This window comes from Notamacropus eugenii, chromosome 4 (genome assembly GCF_028372415.1).
Source record: "Notamacropus eugenii isolate mMacEug1 chromosome 4, mMacEug1.pri_v2, whole genome shotgun sequence".
Classification (NCBI taxonomy): Eukaryota; Metazoa; Chordata; class Mammalia; order Diprotodontia; family Macropodidae; genus Notamacropus; species Notamacropus eugenii.
The window spans coordinates 23,135,949-23,156,810 of record NC_092875.1 but is presented as its reverse complement, the minus strand read 5'-3'; the positions used below and the strand labels follow the sequence as shown (position 1 = coordinate 23,156,810).

The 20,862-nt window shown below is 43.1% G+C and overlaps 1 protein-coding gene across 3 annotated transcripts in view; it reads left to right on the top strand.

Annotated features, from left to right (window-relative positions):
* The first annotated feature begins 7,909 nt into the window (after window positions 1–7,909).
* DAO (D-amino acid oxidase) overlaps window positions 7,910–20,862 on the top strand; it is a 43,029-nt gene continuing 30,076 nt past the window's right edge. For 2 of the 3 annotated variants that reach the window (XM_072600194.1, XM_072600193.1), the window contains exon 1: window positions 7,943–8,032. The gene's annotated coding sequence lies outside the window, so the exon portion shown is untranslated. Of the gene's footprint in view, window positions 8,033–20,862 lie in introns of all 3 variants that reach the window. The other variant, XM_072600192.1, reaches the window with a different exon arrangement.

The following is a 20,862-nucleotide window of genomic DNA, read 5'->3' as shown; positions in this document are numbered from 1 at the left end:
GCTCAGGAGGGAGGATACAACACAGAAAAACATGATCTCTGCTTTCAAGGAGCTCGCTGTGTGACAGGGAAGTCCTGGCCTGGGGAAGGGAGGGTGGGCTAAGATTGCCCCAAGCCCCAAGAAGGTGCCTGAAGTTAGCAAGGAAACGATCACTTTAGTCTGGGCTCTGTCATGTGATCTTGAAGACATTAATTTTCTTGTGTAAGCCAAGGTTTCCTTTTCTGGGCAATCAATCAACAAGGATTTATTAAACACCGTCTATATGCCAGGTCCGGTGCTGGGAGCTGAGGGTACGGTGTGGGGGTGGGGACAATAACTGAAACGAAAGATCTCTAAGATCCTCTCTAACTTTTACTGGTCTCAGGTCATTTCCGGCAAGTTACTTAGACCTCTCCGGACCTGTATGCATAAATAAGGGGATTGAACTTCAGGGGGCAGCTAGGTGGCTCATTGGATAGAGCCTCCCCTCCCCCCCCAAAACCTGGAGTCAAGAAGACTCATCTTCTTGAGTTCAGACACTTCTAGTTATGCGACCCTGGGCAAGTCACTTAATGCTGTTTGCCTCAGTTTCCTCATCTGTCAAATGAGCTGGAAAAGGAAATGGCAAACCACTCCAGTTGCTTTGCCAAGAAAACTCAAAATGGATCATAAAGGGTCAGACATGACTCAAAAAAAAAAAATGAATTCTACAGGATGATTCTTAGTCTGACTCTAGCTCTAAATCTGTGGACTAGGAATCTTTTCCAGCTCCACAATCTATATGCTAAGGTCTGTCCCAGCTCTGACATTCCCTGTTCTAAGGCCCCCTCCCAGTCCTGACACTCATGTTCTAAGGCCCTACCCAGGATCTCACAACTGCTCCTGGCCCAATCCCAGGAAGATCATGGACAACAACTGAACAGGAAAGGAAGGTGTCCAAGGGTGCACCAGTGGAAAGAGGACCCACCTGGATGAGACCATAGATTCAATTTGATTCAACTCATAAATTCTACAGTCAACTCTAAGATTGCAGAGAAGGTGCCCACCCTCTCAGGGTCACACACACACACACACACACACACACACACACACACTCTCACATTTTACTGGGGGGTAGGTAGACAATCTCCCTGTATAAGTGTAGTCTAAGGAATTCTAAAGGAAAGCTTCCCAGAGAAGGCAGGGCCAGATCCAATGACATCTGGAAACAAAATTAACCACCACCCCCAAAGGCCAATGGGAACTCATGGTGGGTATAAATAGGCTGCAGCATATGCCAATGGCCACAGCACACCAAAGGATGATATCATCAAGGGGCATATGAGTGAAGAGGAGGCCACAGGTCATGTAGTGAGAGGGAGGGCTATCAGATGGCTAGCCCATGTGCAGCCCTGGCCTTCGTGTAATTCTAGGAGAGTTAGAGGAAGGCCTTCCCCTATCCCAACCCCCCACCATGTTGGGAGCAGCCACAGTGGCAGATTTAAGGGAGGACCTGGACAAGAGTGTGTGTGGTTTATGTTCTGGGATGCCTTAGGAGGTAGTGAGTTCCCCATCAATGGAGTTCCTTAGACAGAGTTGGGAGGATGTCCACTAATCAGAAATGCCAGAAGAGTTTCTCGTTAGGGCACATATTGAGCTAGACAACCTCAGAAGTCTTTTGCAACTCTGAGATTCCATGATTCCTACTGGAGATGATACCTATGTGGATGGTAGCCCATAGCCATAGAAGTAGTGACCTTTCTCTCCTCTGTCCATTCTCCAGCAGCCATCTCAAGATGGCAGATTCCTAAGTCTCCTCCTCTGACTGGTCAGTTCCTGGAGAACCCCCATTTTGGAGAGGTGCTTGGGTCTAGTCAGCCAGGTGTGGAAGCAAGCAGGGTGGGATTTGTTTGTTTGGAGTTGTTTGCCAGACTCAGGCTAGCTTGTGAGCACCTGAGGGTTCAGTCCCCTTTGAGCCCTGATGGTGCACAGCTGTGCTGAGTCATGTGGATTTCATTTCTGCTGACTCTGTGCCAATCAGAAGCCAAATCTTCTTTATATATACCTGGAGGGTAGTATTTTGCTTTGGGGGTTTGCTTATGAGAAGGAGCTTGTGATTACCTTGTCAAGACTCCAAGTGGCTGTATGTTCAAACCCCCAACTGCTCTCTAGAGCCAGGGATGTATGTAAAGTGTATGGAAATATTGCTCTGATTCAGGCAGTAAGAGCCCTGTCTGTTGGTTTTTATCTCCGCTTATATTTTTCTGTATTCTGAATGTAATTAAAGTGATTGTTGACTCCTCAAAAGTTTCCTTTCCTTTTATAAATGCAGATTTAAGTCCTTGTGATAGTAGGTCCACCCCTGTGTATATGACGTGCTTACTGATACACCATGTTCACACTTTCATTCCTCTGCCTCTGCTTCTTAACTTCCTGACTTTCCTACTTTCTCTACCATGCTTCACCATGTCTTCCTTCCTTAGAATTCCCTGCTTGGATAATAACCACAACTTTCATAACCATTTTGAGTTAAGTCCACTATGTTTGTCAATGCATTGTTAATGTTTAGAGTTCTGTTACACTAATGTTACTATTTTTAATTCCCGTACATAGTCAATTAAAGAACTTTTTCACGCACCCATGTCTGTCAAAAAACTTTTTAAAAATAAAGTTCCTTTTATTGTAGCAGGAAAAAAAAGAGAATGGAAGCTTGAGGGGAGGTGCTTTTAATTTGTATTTGTAGCCCCACTACTTAGCTCAGTACCAGGCACATAGTAGGCATTTAAGAAATTAAAGCTTGATGATGGAGGTCATGAAGCAGTTTTGCTTTGATCTTTGGATCTCTAGTGGCTGGCCCAGTCCTTACACAGGCTATTCAGATCATAAAAATTTACTTAAGAGAAATAACATAATTGAAATTATATTAGCTTTGGAGATTCACAAAATGCTTGGCATAGATTATCTCATAAAAATAACTGTGAATTAGGTACAACTTTCCCCATTATAGATAGGTTCTTGGGTATGATGACCCAGCTGGTAAGGGGGAGGTTTGGCAGCCCCAGGTCTTCCTGCCCCTCCAATACTCTGGTGTGATCATTGCAACAGCTAAGATCTCTTTCCACTGTTCATCATTCATTAACAGTAATAATGGCAACAACTCATGCCCATATAATGCCTACTATGTGCCAGGTACTCTGCTAAGCCCTTTATACAATTATTATCTCATTGAATAATAATAAAGCTCACATTTCTGTAACCCCTACTATGTGCCTGGCATGATGCTAAGTACTTTAATCATTTAATAATAACAGCTAACATTTATTTACTTAGCACTTACTGTGTTCCAGGCACTGTGCTGAGCACTTTGTAATTATCTCGTTGAAAAATAATAACAGGGAAGGGGGAAGGAGGGGAAGAAAATCTAAGATTTATAGAAGTGATTGTAGAAAATTGAAAACAAATTAATTAATTAAAAAAGGGAAAAATAAAAATAACAAAAGCTAACCTTTATATAGCACTTACTATATGCTATATAGGCAACGTACTAAGAACTTTGCAATTATTATCTCATTTGATAATATCAATAATAGCTAACATTTATATGGGGTTACTAGATGCCAGGCACTGTGCTGAGGATTTTACGATTATTTCATTTGATCCTCATAACAACCCTGGGAGATAGGTGTTATTCATATACCTATTTTACAGAAAAGGAAACTGAGGCAGAGGCAAAGTGACTTGACCAGGAGCATACAGTCAGTAAGAGTCTGAGGTCAAATTTGAACTCAGGTCTTTCTAACTCCATGTCCAGTTTTCTATCTACTGTGACACCTAGCTGCCTTTAGGCACCTACGTGGGCAGCCAGGTGACCCAGTGGATAGAAGTCAGGAATACTCAGGCATTCAAACCTGGCCTCAGACACTTCCTAGTTGTGTGACCCTGGGCAAGTAATTTAACTCTGCTTGCCTTAGTTTCTTCATCTGGAAAATCAGCTGGAGTAGGAAATGGCAAACCACTCCAGTGTCTCTGCCAGGACAAGCGTCTAAAGGGGTCACAAAGAGTTGGATACAACTGAAAAATAATTAACAACATGGCTATTATTATTATATCAGCTATCTCTGCTTGTTCTGGCCTTTAGTCTAGGCTCTACCTTAGGGGCCATTCACAGTGGGGGCCCTTTTGCCTGCCCGACAAGTCTCCTATGCTTCTCCAGTCTCTGCCCAGAGTGGGCTTCCAGGCAGAAATTCATCAGGACAGGGACACAGATGTGCAGGGAGCAGGTTTCTGTGAGGACAAAGCATCAGCTGTTTGGATCTCAGCAGTTTGCCTGTTTCTGGCAGAGATCAGGGTGAGAGTCCCTGCCAAGAAATTTCTCCAGGGAGGGATCTGATGGGCACTGCAATGACCAGGCAGCCTGGGCCCTCTGGTGTGGAGTCTAAGTCAGCGCTAGTGTGCTCCCTCCCTTCCCCTCCTCTCCCTTTCCCTCCTCTCCTTTCCCCTCCCCTCCCTTCACTGGGCTGCTGTTTGGCTTGTCTTTGAGTGTTTCTCCTCTTCCCAACTCAGCCAGATGAGAATATTCTTCCTGATTCTGGCCTAGAGAAAGAAGAACAGATATCTGGAGTGGGAAGGAGACTGATCTGGAATAAGCTAAAAGGGACTTCGGCATTGTGACTTGTTAAAACACAAATTATCAAAGCTGGGAGGAGCCGTAGGGCACAGAATGTCACTAACCTTAGAACTGAGAGTACCTGAGAAGTTTGAAAGGGCCTGAAAACAGAGAATGCCAGAGCTGGGAGGGGCCTGAGAACAGGGGATGTCAGGGCTGTAAAATATAAAAAGTCAGAGTTGGAAGGAACCTTGGGGAACATGTAGTCTAATCCCTCATTTAAAAATTTAATTAGTTAATGTCTTATTGATGTCTCCTGGAGGGAGAGGGAGGAATCTTCTGGTGTGACTCCAGCCTCCAAGGGCTCATAGGAAAACCGTCATGGTATAGGGAAAAGAACATTGGTCCTGATGTCAAAGGACCTGAATTACACTCTCACCTCTGAGAGTTACTACCTGTATAATCTTTATTAAGTTATTTAATTTCCCTGGACCTCAGTTTCCTCTCTTGTAAAATTAGGGGTTTGGAAAATCCTTCCAGCTCCAAATCTATGATCCAAAGATCTATCCATGAGTGATGAAGGTGACCTGGAGTCAGGAAGACTCATCTTTATGAGTTCAAATCCAGCCTCAGGCCCTTACTAGCTGCGTGACCTTGGGCAAATCACTTCACCCTGTTTGCCTTATTTGTGTGGCTTTTAAAAAGTTCTAGAGACATAGTTTCTAGGTAATTTGATCATTTTATTAATAAGGCTAGTATGTTTATTAATAAAAAGAGGTCAGTGGTACTCTTGAATATCAAGTGTTCACAGTTTATAAGTCCTTGGAAGAGCAGGCATTCCTGAGGGTGGCAATCAACTCTGATTGGTTAAGAATTAATGAGAGAATGAATATTATAATGAGGGACTGTTATATTCTAATAAGGTCCTGGGGGTACATGACTTGGATCACCCAAGTCTTGGTTAAAGAGAATGATCACTTTCCATATCACCTGTCTGACAAAAGGGACAATCCACATTTTCCCAGACCTGTCTGAATAAACACAAGCAGGAATAGTCTCTGAGAAAGATTTCCCACATTGATTGATTTCTGGATGAGGAAGTAGCAAAGGGGAAAAACCTTGGTCCTGATTCAATAATTATTTGTTAATATAAGAGAGAAATAATCATTATGAGGCTAATAACGGCACATGCCTTCCAGGTTGAAAGGATCAAATGAGATAATGTTATTAAAGAGCTTAGAACCGTACCTGGCATACAGTAGTTGCTTAATAAATGCTACTTGGCTGACTTGTTGACTGAGAGATTCAGGTGGGACCAGAAAACTGATGTCAAGTATTTGAAGAGTTGCCCTGCTTGGCCACTGAGGGAAGGTCTTAGACTAGCAATGGGGAACTTGAGACCTTGAGGCCACATGTGGCCCTCTAGGTCCTCAAGGATGGCCCTTTGATTTGTTCTGTGAAGTTTGGATTCAGTCAAAGAGCTGCACTTGAGGATCTAGAGGGCCACATGTGGCCTCAAGGTGGCAGATCCCCCATCCCTGGTCTAGAAAGTGTGAGAAGAAATAACAAAGAAGGAAGAAGGCTTTGTGTTTGTTTGCCTGAGCATGGGATACTGAATAGGATCCTGAGATGGAGCTTTCTAGCCCTGAAAACAAACTTTGTGACTTTGAGAGGGAGGGAGTTCCTGAATCCTTCAGTTGAAACAGCCTGCACTATGCAGGGGGAGGGGGGGAGACGTATACCCTACATTCATTATATGGAGAAGATGGAAGTTTAAACTCAACCCCCAGGAGGTATGGAACTCCAGGGAGATACTCCAGGACCCAAATATAATATGAAATTCTTGTTTAGCAGACTTACAAAATACTTCTGGTTTTTAATATCAACCTTCCAGGACAGAATAAGAGTAGTTTTAAGTTGCTGCTATAAATTATTTATGGTTTATTAATGTATGCTTGTGAGTCTGTTATGGTTTAGCACGGAGGAAATAAATAGCTGACCTGTATCTGATCTATATTGTACATCTAGTACTCTCTCACTCTTTTGGGCAGACCCTAGACATGAATCAAAACTAAGCTTAAAGTGATTTTTCCACGGCTCATGGGAGCGTAAAGAGTCAGTTAAGAAAAAGAACCTGATCTCTCTCTTTAGATGCCAGGCTCTCTCCTAGGACTGAACCTGAGCTTTGAGCATGGATCCAGAATTAGGAGCCCCATGAGAAGAGGGCAAGTGCCACAGTCCTGTTGGATGTGGCAATGAATTTATTTGTTACATTATAATCCTAGGAAGAACACTTCCCACCTTTTAACAGAAAGGTGGAGGGCTACAGGTGCATAATGTTGTGCGCATGCCAGATCATCACTGGGTTGGTTTTGCTTAGCTGTTTTTCTCCATGACAAGGGAAGATGGCAGTGGTGATGGCAGATGGATCTATATCCTAAAATGATGGAGATCTGAAGAGAAAAAATATCAATAAAACTTATTAAACAAAATAAAATAAACAGAGGTCTGGAGGGAATGCCTTTCCAACTGGCAGACCTCATTTGGTTGTGGGTATGTGGGGGGAAGGGTGGGAAGCTTGTATTTTTTAAAACAAACTGGAATAATCGATGATTATAACCTAGACTTACCTCTGGGCTTTGGTCCCCTGACAGAGCAGCAGATTCCCCTTCCTGGAGGCCTCAGAACCTGGGACTTAGAAACCAGACCTGGGACAAAGTAAGATAGGGCCTAAAACTGTCCAGAGGGCAGACTAGGGGCACAGCTCCATGGTAAGTGTTTCTGGGAGACCGAAGCAGAGGCCCACACATCTTCCCGGGCACAGCTAGGCGCCTCCCTGGGCACACAGGATCTGGGCTTCCCCATTGTCCCAGAGTGGTATTTCGTCTCTCTGGCTTTTCCTGGGGAGTAGCCCCTGGCCAAAGGTCCTGGGTAGCCTGTGGTCTGGCTTTGTGGCCTCCTGGAGGTCAGGTCCGTGTTGGCCCTCCAAGCTGAGCTCTGGAAAGAGGAGCTCAAGAGTCAATCCTCTCTCTCTCTCTCTCTCCTCTTTTCTTCCCCTGTCCCCACTCTACCCCATGCCCCAATCAAACCAGCTAGCCAGAAGATGGCTCAGTCACAGGCAGTTGTCCCCATGAAGCCAGAGAGGTCAAGTCACCTCTCAGGGGACAGAGAGAGACAGAGAGAGAGAGAGAGAGAGATCCCCCAAGGCTGGGCCCAACTCCAATTTCATTCCAAAGTCAGGCCAAAGGGCTCAGTTCCACCTTGTCCAGATCCCCTGCCCTGTTTCTGACTGGCTGTTTGGGCTACTGCAATCACTGAAAGACTTTGATCTCCGCCTGCAGCCTTGGGAGAGGTTAGGGGAGGCTGTAGAAAGAAGGCTGGGACCCTTGAAGCAGAAGGAAGCAGGGGAGAGATCCTTGGCTGGGGATTAGTCGGATCCCTTTTGTTCCCAGGAGATCAGGAGAGCAGGTGAGCTGCGGAGTGGTGACCAGCCCTGGGAGAGTGGGGGAAGGAGAATATCTCTATTTGCTCGGAGGAATGGGAGGATCCTGGATCTCTAGGCCTGACCTAAGAAAGAGTGGACTATCTCAAGGCAATAGTAATGGCTTGTAGGAGAGACCTTGGATGACCATGGTGGGTGGGGGAGGTGGAGGTGGAGGGGAATGGGAAAGATACCGGCTTTGACATTGAAAGACCTGAATTTCAGACTCAGATCTTCCTCTTATGAGTCCTGGACTCCTGACCTTGGGAAGGGCTTTGGGATGGTGTGGAGGTGGGTCTCACACACACACACACACACACACACACACACACACACACACACACACACACACACACACACACACACATACGCCTTGCATTTCAGCCATGTGACTGGGAAAGAGAGAGGTAGTTAGCCAGCCAGCTAGCCAGAGCAGTTCATCCTGGATCTAAAATAGGTGAAAAAATGAAATATGTAAAATACCCACTCATCCTGTGCCAGGCATTAGAGCAGGACCTGAGGCAGGGCTCTCTCTAGAGGGTTCATTAACCTGGAATTGGAGGCAGATAAACTAGATTGTATGAAGCCAGTTTAGCAGCTCTTGTGATCTTTGCAAGTCATCCTTTTCCCCAGGCCTTAGTTTATCCCTTTTGTAAAATGAACCTGCTACACTAAATGACCCCAGAGGCAGCTTCCACATCTAGATTTCTCTATTGCCAGTTCCCTCCATCATCCATGTTCAATTAGCAATGACTGAACAATCCTAAAATATATTCTTTGCATGACCTTGGGTGATACTTCCTCATTTAAGCCAAAGTGCTAATAATGGCGGTGTTGTTTAGTTGTTTCAGTCCTGTCTGACTCTTTTTGACCCTATTTTGAGGTTTTCTTGACAAAGATACTGAAGTGGTTTGCCATTTCCTTCTCTAGTTCCTTTTACAGATGAGGAAACTGAGGCAAACAGGGTGAAGTGACTTGCCCAGGGTTGTTTGCCACTTCCTTCACAAGCTCATTTTATAAGAGGAAACAGGCAAATGGGGCAAAGTGACTTGCCCAAGGTCACACAGCTAGTGGTTTGCCATTTCCTTCTCCAGGTCATTTTACAGATGAGGAAACTGGGGCAAACAAGTTGAAGTGACTTGCCCAGGGTCACATAGTTAGTAAGTGTCTGACTTCAGATTTGAGCTACAGAAGACGACTTTTCCTGATTCCAAGTCCAGGGCTCTATGCACTACGCCTCCATCTAGCTGCAAAAGTGCTAACAATAATGGCTAACATTTAAGGTTTCAAAGTGCTTTGCCTACATTTTTTACTTATTTTCTCCATTTTACAATTGAGGAAGCTGGGCAGACTGAGATGGAGTGACTCGATCAGAAGCATTCAACTAGTAAGGTCTGGTGCTGTATTTAAATTCAGATCTCCCTGGCCCCAAAGCCAGCCCTCTGTTCACTGTGCCTGCTGAAGAAAGTTAAGTGCAATAGAAAGAATTACATGTGGCCATGATGTTTGTTTCATTTCTGTTTTAGCTAATATGGAAGAAAAGAGGAAGGTTAATGCAGGGCTAGGACTGCTCTTCGGGTGGCTATGATAATTGCTGGGCACAGATGGGACTCTGAGCTGTCCAAGTCTTTGTTCGTTTGTGTGTTTTTTTCTGCCAAGAAGAATGACTTTTGGACTGAAAAACAAGGAACAAATACGATTAATAAGGAATTGATACAGAAGATAAATAAGTAACAGGATTACCAGAAAACACTCAACCAACGTAGGTAAATGAACTAAGTAGGTCCAGAGAAACTGCATCCTCCAACTGGTGAGCCAATGTTAGGCACCTCTGAGAAAGCATGGAGACCCAGCTGGGGACCACAGCATGGGAGTGGGTCGATGTTCTCCCAAAGCCCAAAAAGAGAGAAGTGAGGAAGAGGACAGCATAAGCAAACTGTAGGCGGGTGAACTTCAGTTCCTGGCAAAATCCAAGGACATATTACTAAAAAAAAAGGATGTCTAATGCAGTAGAGAGAGCACTGGGCCAGGATTCAGGTAGACTTGAGTTTGAATCTGACTTTAGACACTAGCTGTGTGACCCTGGGCAAGTCGCTTAGTCCTGTCTGCCTTAGTTTCTTCATCTGTAAAATGAGCTGGAGAAGGAAATGGCAAATCACTCTGGTATCTTTGCCAAGAAAACCTCAAATGGGGTCGTGAAGAATCAGACAGGACTGAAAAAATGACCAAAAATGAAGATTTTGAAAAGGAAGCAGGAGCTATCCAAAAAAGAGACCATCAAAAAAACAGGTTGTGACCGACTAATATTAGAAAACTGGTAGGCCAGGGCGATGCTGGAGCTATTGTTTTCCTTGATTTTAGTGAAGCATTTGACAAAGCGTCTCCTGCTGCTCTTAGAGTCAATGCAGGGAGATGTGTGCTAGGTGATGTTACAATTAGAAGGATTTCCACTGGGATTGGGTGGAATGGCTGGAGCCAGACAGTGATCGTGAATGAATGGATGGTTCAGTGTTAACTTAGAGGGTCTCCAGGGGGAGGCCTTTAGGTAGCTCTCCTGTGTTGCTTGGCATTTGCATTGATGACTTGAATAAAGGCAGGGAAAGGATGCTTATTAAGTTTGCATGTAGGTGACCCAAAGCTGGGAAGGATGATTGATGCTCTGGGTGATAGAATTGGGATCCCAAAACTCCTCCACAGGCTGAAGCAATGGGCTGAAGTGAAGAAGATTCTCTCTAACTGTTTTCCATGCCTGGAATGCTCTCCCTCTGCCACTCCCATTACTGACCTCCCTGGTTTCTTTGTTCTTTTGTTTTGTTGAGTCCTGTCCAATTTTTCAGCCTAAAATGAAGTGTGAGTAGAGAGACTGGGGCAGATGGGAGAGATGTGAAGGTAGTTGTAGTCCAAGGATGGGGAACCTGAGGTCTTGAGGCCACATGTGACCCTCTTGGTCCTCAAGGAGCTCACAAACTAATGGGGAGCTATAGGATGGCCCCTATCTAAATCTAAAAGAGGATCATTGAAGTATTTTTTTAAACTCATAGAAGAGAACAGAAAGAAGGCCAAGAAGGAAGTAGGACAATTTTGAGAGTGACGTGCTAAACTTTTGATGTTCTTAAAAGGTAAAGCAGACTGTACAGGAAAAAGATTTGGGGTTGAGTAGATAATCCTCTATCTCTGCTTTACTGTGCAGAGGGAAAAAAACTCATTTTATTTGTCATTTGTTAGGTTCAGATTTTTTTTAAAATTTATAGCAATTATTTATCTTCAAATTTCAAAATTGACCACTTTAGAGAAATTAAAAAAAAAGGGATAGGACCAGATCAGGGGTAGGGAATCCGAGGTCTTCAGGCCACACATGACCCTCTAGGTCCTCAAGTATGGCCCTTTAACCAAATCCAGACTTTTTGTTTTGTAAAATTTGGATTCAATCAAAAGGCTGCACTTGAGGACCTAGAGGGCCATGTATGCTCTCCAGGCCTCAGGTTCCTCACCCTTGAACCAGATGATCTCAAGAGTCTTTTCCTTCTCTGATGCCTGTGATTTTGCTCTGCCGCCTTCAGAGAAAACAGGTTGCTGAACCTTACTACCTTCCCCTCTCCCAAGCCCTCCATGGCCCTCTCTTGGGAGGTGCAGACTCTGTCTCCCCAGCCTGGGCAATTCATGTTGACTTTAGCTAGAAGTCTGAAATGAAGAACATTCCATCGGCCGCTCCTGCTCCATCCTAATCCATCTATTATCTGTTGCTTCTTAGACAACTGCCTTACATCCTCATTCTCTAATTCATCACTTTCTACTGTAAAAAGAAGAAAATTCAGGAGTATTTTTTATTTTTCTTCTTTTTAAAAATTTATTTCATTAAATATTTCCCAATTAGATGTAAAAATACATGACATTGATTTTTTAAAATTTTGAATTCCCAATTCTCTCTCTATTTCCTGCCCTATCCATGAAGAAGGCAAGCAATGTATTTGTGGCTCAGTCGATACAGCACTGATCCTGTAATCAGGGGAACTGAGTTCAAATGTGACCTCAGACACTTACTAGCTGTGTGACCCTGGACAAATCACTTAACTTCTGTTTGCCTTAATCCACTGGAGAAGGAAATGGCAAACCACTCTAGTAAAATTTGCCAAGAAAATCTCATAGACAGCATTGGTGTGCTATAGTCCACAGGGTCAAGAAGAGTTGCACATGATTAAATGACTGAATACCAGCTAAATGCATGTGAAGTCATGTAAAGTCATTTCCTTATTAGCCATCTTATAAAAGAAAACACACACAAAAAACCACGAAAAAGTAAAAAAAGTATATTATCAATCTGTACTCAAATTTCATCAGTTCTCTCTCTGGAGGTAGATAGCCCTTTTCATTATGAGTCCTTCGGAATTGTCTTGGATCGTTGCGTTGCTGAGAACAGCTAAGTCATTCTCAGTTGATCATCACACAGTGTACAATGTTCTCCTGGTTCTGCTCACTTCACTCTGTATCAGTTCATATAAATCTTCCTAGGTTTTTCAGAAGCCATCCAGCTTATCATTTCTTATAGCATAGTAGTGTCAGGAACATATATATATATATATATATATATATATATACATGTAAAAATTTTTAACATTCATTTAAAAAATTTTGAATTTCAAATTCTTTCCCTTTCTCCCTTCCCTCCCCCCTCTTTGAGAAGGCAAGCAATATTACATAGATTATACATGTAGAGTCATGCAAAAATATTTCCATATTAGTCATGTTGTAAAAGAAAACACAGTCTGAAAAAAACCCTTAGAAAAATAAACAAAGTAAAAAAAAGTAAAGAAAGCTTTGATCTGCTTTCACACTCCATCAGTTCTGTCTCTGGAAGTGGACAACATTTTTTATCATGAGTCTTTTGGAACTGTCTTGGAACATCCTGCTGATCATTTTTTATAGCATATTAATAGTCCATCGCTATCGTATACCACAACTTATTCAACCATTCCCCAATTGATGGGTGTCCCCTCAATTTCCAATTCTTTGCCACCATGAAAAATAAGTATTTTTGTACATATCTTTCCTTTTCCCTTAAAAAAAAAATCTCTTTGGGATACAGACCTAGTAGTAGTATTGCTGGGTCAAAGGGCATGCCAAGTTTTATAGCCCTTTGAGCATAGTTCTATATTGTTCCAGAATGGTTGGTTCAGTTCATAACTCCACAAACAATGCAGTAGTGTCCCAAAGTTCCCACATGCCCTCCAACATTTGTCATTTTTCTTTTCTGTAATATTAGCTAGTCTGATAGGTACGAGGTGGTACTTCAGAGTTGCTTTAATTTGTATTTCTCTAAACAATAGTGATTTAGAGCATTTTTATATGACTATTAACAGTTTTTATTTCTTCTGAAAAACTGCCTGTTCATATCCTTTAACCATTTATCAATTGGGGAATGACTTCTATTCTTATACATTTGATTCAGTTCTCTAAATATTTGAGAAACAAGGCCTTTATCAGAGAAATTACTCTAAAAATTTCCTCCCAGTTTGGTGCTTTCCTTTTGATCTCAGCTGCATTATTTTTGTTTGTGCAAAATCTTTTAAATTTAATATAATCGAAATTATCCATTTTACACCCTGTAATGTTCTCTGCCTCTTGTTTGGTCACAGATTCTTCCCTTATCCATAGATCTGACAGGTAAATTATTCCATAGGAGTATTTTTAAAATACTTGGTTGATTTATTTAAGGTTCTGCACCTCTCTCCTCCACCCTGCCACCTTCTTCATCATATGTGCCCCTGCTCAAAAACCTTCAGTGACTCCCTGTTACTTCTACTATAAACTGTCACAAGATCAGAGAGTTCAGATTGGAAGGAATGTCAGAGGACCTTCAGACTTATTTCATTTGGAAGATGAGGAAACTCAGACCTGGGGAGGTTTCAGTGACTTCCCCAAGGCCGTAAGGTGATATTTGAACCAAGTTGTTCCTCCTGCAGAGTCAGCGCTCAGCTGTGTACCATGAAAGTAAGTCCTTTATAATCTGACCCCAGTGTCCCTTTGCAGCCTTCCTGTACATTTCTCCTCTTCACACACTCTGTCTTCTAGCTGTACTGGCCTCCTTATTCTCTGAAGTCACTATTCCCTGATCTATCTTCAGGCATTTGCATAGGAAATGCCTCTTCTGAGGTTGGCATGCATCTCCTTCCTTAATTATGACTCCCAGAATTCCTCTCTTCCTTTAAGGCTTAAGCCAGGTGTCACCCCCTCTGGGATGACAATCCCAATCACTAAACAGCAAAACAATTTTCATACACTGCTTCACTTAATCCTCACAACAACCCTGGGAGGCATTTGCTTTTATCCCCATTTTAAAGATGGGAAAACTGAGGGTCAGAGAGATTGCCCATGAACAGGGAGACAGAGAGAGGGAGATTCTGACAGAAGAAGAGATCTGGGGACAACCAGGGACAATTTGAGCCTTGTTCATAATTGTTGACATCTTCCTTCCAGTGTGACCTGGAGTAAGTCATTTCCCCTCTCTAAGACTTTGTTTTTTCCTCTGTAAAAAGGAGATTTGGTTAGATGGTTTTTAAGATCCCTTCTAGCTCTGACATCCTGTGACTGTGAAATTCTTTCAATATTCATTTAGCATCTACTTTGTATCAGGCACTGTGCTAAGCCCTGGGAAATGGAGAGATTGATGTCCAGGGTAGAGCTTCTCTTGTTGGAAGTCACCCAGTTAGTTTATGAGTTAGGTAAAACCATGACTAGATACCAGGACATCTGGCAACGGAGAAGAAACTTGTTTTTATTTTTCTTTTCACTTTTCTTGTTGGGGAGAGAGCCTCAGTGACCTGAGCCAAATGCCTCAGGACATGCCCTCTTGGCTTTGTGGAGTCAGCAGACCTCATTTGACTGCCAGAGACTGGAGAAAAAAGCATCTGAAAGATGCCAAAATGCAGAAGTCCCTCTTTCATAGAACACTGGTTCCTAGAACCTGAGAAGGCTTAAGCTGGGAGAGACCTTAGACTCAGAGACACAGAATGAGGCAGTGTGGTCCTGGGGGAGCATGTGGAATATGATATCATCAAGAGTTGGATTCAGATCCTACTTCAGACAATTGTTGGTGCTCATCCTTTGTTTTCAAAGACCAATAACGTCACAATGATGTCATTACTGGAGGGTGAAATGGATTTAAGTGAGGCAGGGTTTGGCAGTGGTCAGCCTCACTCTCTGTTCCAGAATAATCAGGGTCTAGTAGCAAGAGAACAGTCAAGATGACTGGCGATGGCCCAGGATGCAGTGGATGACCTTGGTGTCTTTGAGACCTGGCCAAACTCTAAGTTCTCTATCATACTTCTTCAGTCACCTTCATAGCCATTGGAACAAATTATTCTCATCTGCCCATTCTTCCAGGGAACATCTTCACGTTCTTGAAATTGATATCCTCCTAACTCACTGGTGGGTTTGAATTTTGTTGGTTTAGCAGCTTAGCTCCTTAATAAAAGAATTTGTTCTGTGAAGTTTGAATTCAGTCACATGTGAATTGAATTCACATTTGGTCTCAAGGTCATAGGTTCCCTACCCCTGGTTTAGCCCATCTTCTGAGACAGGTTACTGGTGTGTGACTGCTGTGCATGCCGCAGCTTCTTGGAGTCATAGGTGAGAGTTGGGTGACAGGTGAACAACTGGAAAACTGGGCTTCAGTTTCCTCATCTGCAGAATAGGGATTATGAGACCTCTGGTACCTATCTACTACCACAGGTTGAGGTGATGTTCAAAAGGGAGAATGTATATAAAGTAACATTAAGTTAAACATGAACATTAAGTGCTCCATAAATGTAATGATGACAATAGCATTTCTATAGTGAGTGATAGAGGAAGTCCTCTTCCCCCTCTGCCTTCCCTTAGAAGCCCAGAATTTGAGAAGTGGAAGGGGCCATCTGGTCCAACCTCTACCTAAAGGAATCCCCATCATTAGAGACCCAACAAGTGGTCTCCAGGCTCTGCTTGAAGACCGTGTGACTCAACACCTGAGCCCCACATCTGCTCCTACCTCTGATGCTCTTTGATCGTTCCCCCCAAAGAGTAAAAAAAAAGGCATCTTAGCAATTCATCCCCTTGGGCACATTCAGGACAAAGGGGTGTCTCATACCCCCAGCAACTCACACCAGCCAAATGTCCTAGGATCAGAGATATGGAGATGGAAGACCCTTTAAAGACCAAGGAGTCTAACCACCTCATTTTACAGGTGAGGCAACTGAGTCACACAGAAGTTAAGCATTTGCCTAGCATCACACAGCTAATAAGTTTCTTTTTAAAAAAAAATATTTATTTTATTCTGAACTTTAAAAATAAGATGGGAGGAGTGAGAAAAAAGGAAAAAAAAATAAAGCTAATTTCTGATTTGGGATCTTTCTGATATTCATCATACCATATAGTCTCTCAATTCATTTCATCCGACTGTGCCTCAGTCATTGGTAAGTAAGGCATAAATGGACCTAAGAGCCAATGCTTTGCTTTCCATGGACAAAACCACTCCCCAAGCAAAGTCTCAAACCCTGTAATGAATGAATGAATCCGCATTTATTAAGGACCTACTATGTGCCATATGCCAGAGGAAGACCCAGGGCAAAAATGAAATAGTGTCTGCCCTCAAAGTGCTTGTATCTCATTGATTGAAAGCTCATAAGGTTGATTTGGGAATTCCCCTGATCAACCACCTCCTAACATGTAGACGTGGGGGATGGGCAGAAGTGCGTTGTAGAAGCCACTCAATCTCTCAGTGACAAAGCTAACCCAAGAACTCTGATCTTTCGGCTCCAAACCAGTGTTCTGATTCTGCTATCAACCTCCCCTTTTCATATGACCCTCTTTTTGTTATAGTTGTTGAATCCTTTTCCAATTGCGTCTGACTCTGTGACCCCATTTAGACTTTTCTAAGCAGAAATACTGAAATGGTTTGCCATTTCCTTTTCCAGCTCATTTGAAAGATGAGGAAACTGAGGCAAGTGAAGTGATTTGCCCAGGGTCACACAGCTAGTAAGTGTCTGAGGCTGGATTTGAACTCACAAATATGAATCTTTCTGACCCCAGACCCGTCACTCTCTCCACTGCAACATCTAGCTGCCTCTGCCTTCATTTACCCTTTCTATGTCTTGTATGTACTTAGTTACTTATGTATTATTTCCCACCCCCACCCCCTTAGAATATATGTAGCTGGAGGGCAGGGACTGTCTTTTGCCTTTATATTCCCAGAGCTTAGCCCAGTGACTGGCACACAGGAGTCATTTAACAAATTTTGCTGATTGACTTTTCTTTTTTAAAAACCATTTTTATTTCACTAAATATTTCTAAATTCCATGTAAAAATTTTTGGAACAATCATTTTTTCAAAATTTTGAGTCCAGTTTCCTTCTCTTCCCCCCATTCTTCCTATCCCTCCCCTCCTCAGGAAGGCACAAAATTTGATGTCAGTTATACATGTGAAGTCATGCAAAACACATTTCCATTGCAGCCATGACACAAAAGAAAACACAGACAAAATGAAACAGTAAAAATGAAGAGAGTTTTTTAAAAAGTCAGCTTCCATCTGCAGATCCCCAGCACTCAGTACACAGCTCCTGGCATATATTAAGGGATTAATAAGTGTTTGTTGACTGACTGACTGACTCCCTGTCTTTGTCAATGTTTTCTGGTGCTTTTGAAGCAGAGGGGTTGGCTGTTGGGGAGGGAAGGATTGATCTTCCTATAGTCCTGATTGTTCATCCTTCATTTTTGAAGCAGACTGTGACATCAGAGAAATGATGACATGACTTGCACTTGACTTTGTTTTGAGTGAGGGAGGGCTGTGCAGGTCACCAGTCTCACTTTTCTCCTCCTGAGCCATCTGGGTCCAGTGACCAGATATTCATTAGGATGACTGGAGATGGCCCAGGATGCAGTGTGTAACTGGAATATACAAAACTGCCTTTAATGAGATGAGCATGATTTTTAGACAGCAATTTATCCTTAAAACTCAGCTCAAAGAGCCATGCTACCCCTTGTGCCACAGTGAATCCTAACAAGTACCATTTATACCAACTTCTATGCATGGTATAGATAAACTGAAGATTGTAGATTTCCGTATAGTATGGTATGGTATGGTATGGTATGGTATGGTATGGTATGGTATGGTATGGTATGGTATGGTATGGTATGGTGTGGTGTGGTATGGTATAATATAGTATTTTATAATATTGTGTATACACACACACACACACACGCACATACACATATTCCTATAGTCCTGGTGTGCAACAAGCTGAACCACACATGTCCATAGTTCACCGGAGAAGTCCCATGATGAAGTCTCCTGTGTTTGTTGTTTCTGCTGGAGACTTGGCTGAGGAATGCTGTCCAGTGTCCAATTTTTGTGGGCTGGAACCTTTATCAAGGCCCCCCCCACTCTCTGCCCGGTGGTAAAAAGACCTTTTTAAAGAATGCACTGTAACAGAAACCCCATTCAGGGCCCTGTGGGCCAAACTGCCTGGGGTGGGGGGGCTCTGTGGGAGGAGAGTTTGGAGAACAGAGGAGGGAAAGTTGAATCGGGCTGTCCTATGGCGTTGTTTATGGTCAGTGACAATTGTTGGTGGATTCCCACCCACCTGTCAGGGCAAATGGAGCCCCCAGGACAAATCTGGGTAGGACATATCTATGATTCTACTCAACAGAGGGCATCCACTGACTAACCTGATGCCCCACGGTTCAGCCATGGGCATGGGGGATGACAGTCTAAGTCAATAAATACATTGAAGGCCTGGTGTGCCAGGTATTATGCTGGGTGCTGGATATTCAAGGGAAAAAATGAAGCACCTCGAGGTGCTCATATGCTATGGAAGTGGGGGTGGGGAGTCAATAGCATATATACACCTAAACATATACAAGATTACAGTGCAAATACAAAGAAATTTTAAGGGACTGGAGTGTAGAGAGAAGACCAACAAACCTCATGTAGGAAGCTTCAGCTGAGCCTTAATGGAAGCTGGTAATGCTACAAGGTGATGATGAGGAAGGAGAACACTGAGGCATAGGAGAATTGACTGTTGGTGCAAAGGATGCACAGGCTGGAGATTGCTGGTAAATGTTTAACAACTGGCTTTGAGGAAAAAATGTGTATATGATACACTTTTAAATTTTAATCTGTACTAGTAACATTGTTTCCATCACTTTCTTAAGTCTACACAATCAATAAAACATGAAATCAAGCCCTGAATTGTTGCATTTGCCAATTTCAGAAGTATAAATGCTCCCACTGAAAATTTAACTACCAGCTCTTAGGAGTCAGTTAGAGCTGGCTCCAGCACACTGATATGTCCAGGTGACCCTAAGTAGGTCATCTGGGCTTAATTTAGAAAAATAGTTTGGAACCAAATTATAAATGGCTTTAAATGCGGTTCATAATTTATCACAGGGCCAGTTAGGAGAAAAAGAATACAGAATGGCCAGGTGTGTTTGGTGGGACAGCTAGGTGGTGCAGTGGATAGAATACTGGGCCTGAAGTCAGGTAGATATGAGTTCAAATTCAGCCTGAGACACTTACTAGCTGTGTGACCCTAGTCAAGTCACTTCACCCTGTCTGCCTCAGTTTCCTCTTCTGTAAAATGAGCTGGAGAAGGAAACGGTGAACCACTCCAGTAGCTTTGCTGTTTGTCATTCGTTCTTGAGGAGGACCATGATATCCTTCTTTCAAATCACTCTAGTATCTCTACCAAGGACATGCGATGATGAAGAATTAGACACAACTGAGAAGTGACTGAACAACAACAGGAGTGTTGGGGTGATAATCTGCACCAGTGGAGGAACCGTCCTGACTGATGAGGTCCTAGTGTTACACAAATCAGTTTCATGAACTTCTGAGATTGAAACAAGATCATCTATGTAAAGAATTCTGAAGTGATGTAGAGATGCTAGTCATCTCTTTCACCACCAGGTGGTGCTGACAGTATCATTCCCTGGGGAATTTGTCCCACTGGATAGAAACATTCCAAAAAATGCATTCTAGGGTGACCAGTCAGCAACCTTCTATGCTTCAGTTCTGCCTCTTTCTATAGGACTGGACCGAGTCACCGTCACAGGGCGTGTGCATTTGTGTGTAAGCAGGACTGGCCAATAAGCCCAGTCCTCTAGCGCCTGTGCAGGGAGCATCATGGTTCTGGCCTCCTGCAGCTCGTCATGGAAGAGGCAGAGCATCCAGCATGCTCAGCGTCTAAGGGCTGTGCTTATTGGTCAGTCCTCTGTTACACGTGGATCCAGCCCATCAAAACTGGTTCAGAGCTCCCAGCGGTCACGAGGGAAGCCCAGCCTTATATGGGACTTCCTATAATTCAGTGAGTGCGGGTCAGGTGACTGTGGCACCTTGGATTTGGCTTTCCATAGAAGCAGACATATGTTCATATGATGTATACATCTTATTTTAACTCTTAACATAGAACTGATTTTAAAAAATAGTACTTATATCACGAACACAATGCAAGATAAAAATAAGCATCTACCAATTAAGCTGGGAGGCTACCACTCTCCTAAAACCCAGAAATCTCAAAATTTAAATGGAGCTCTTGAGACATTGGAATAATTTGCCATTTCCTTTTCCTGAGGCAAACAAGGTGAAGTGACTTGCCCAGGGTCACACAGTTAGTAAGCAACTGAGGTCAGATTTGAACTCAGGAATCCAAAAATTAAATGGAGAAGTTTATATTTGATTTGAGAGCCATTGGAAGACCACTGGAATTTTCTGAGAAAAGGGGTGAGACAGTCATATTTGTAATTAAGGGCATCACTTTGGAAGCTATTTGGAGGATGAGCTGGAGAGAGGA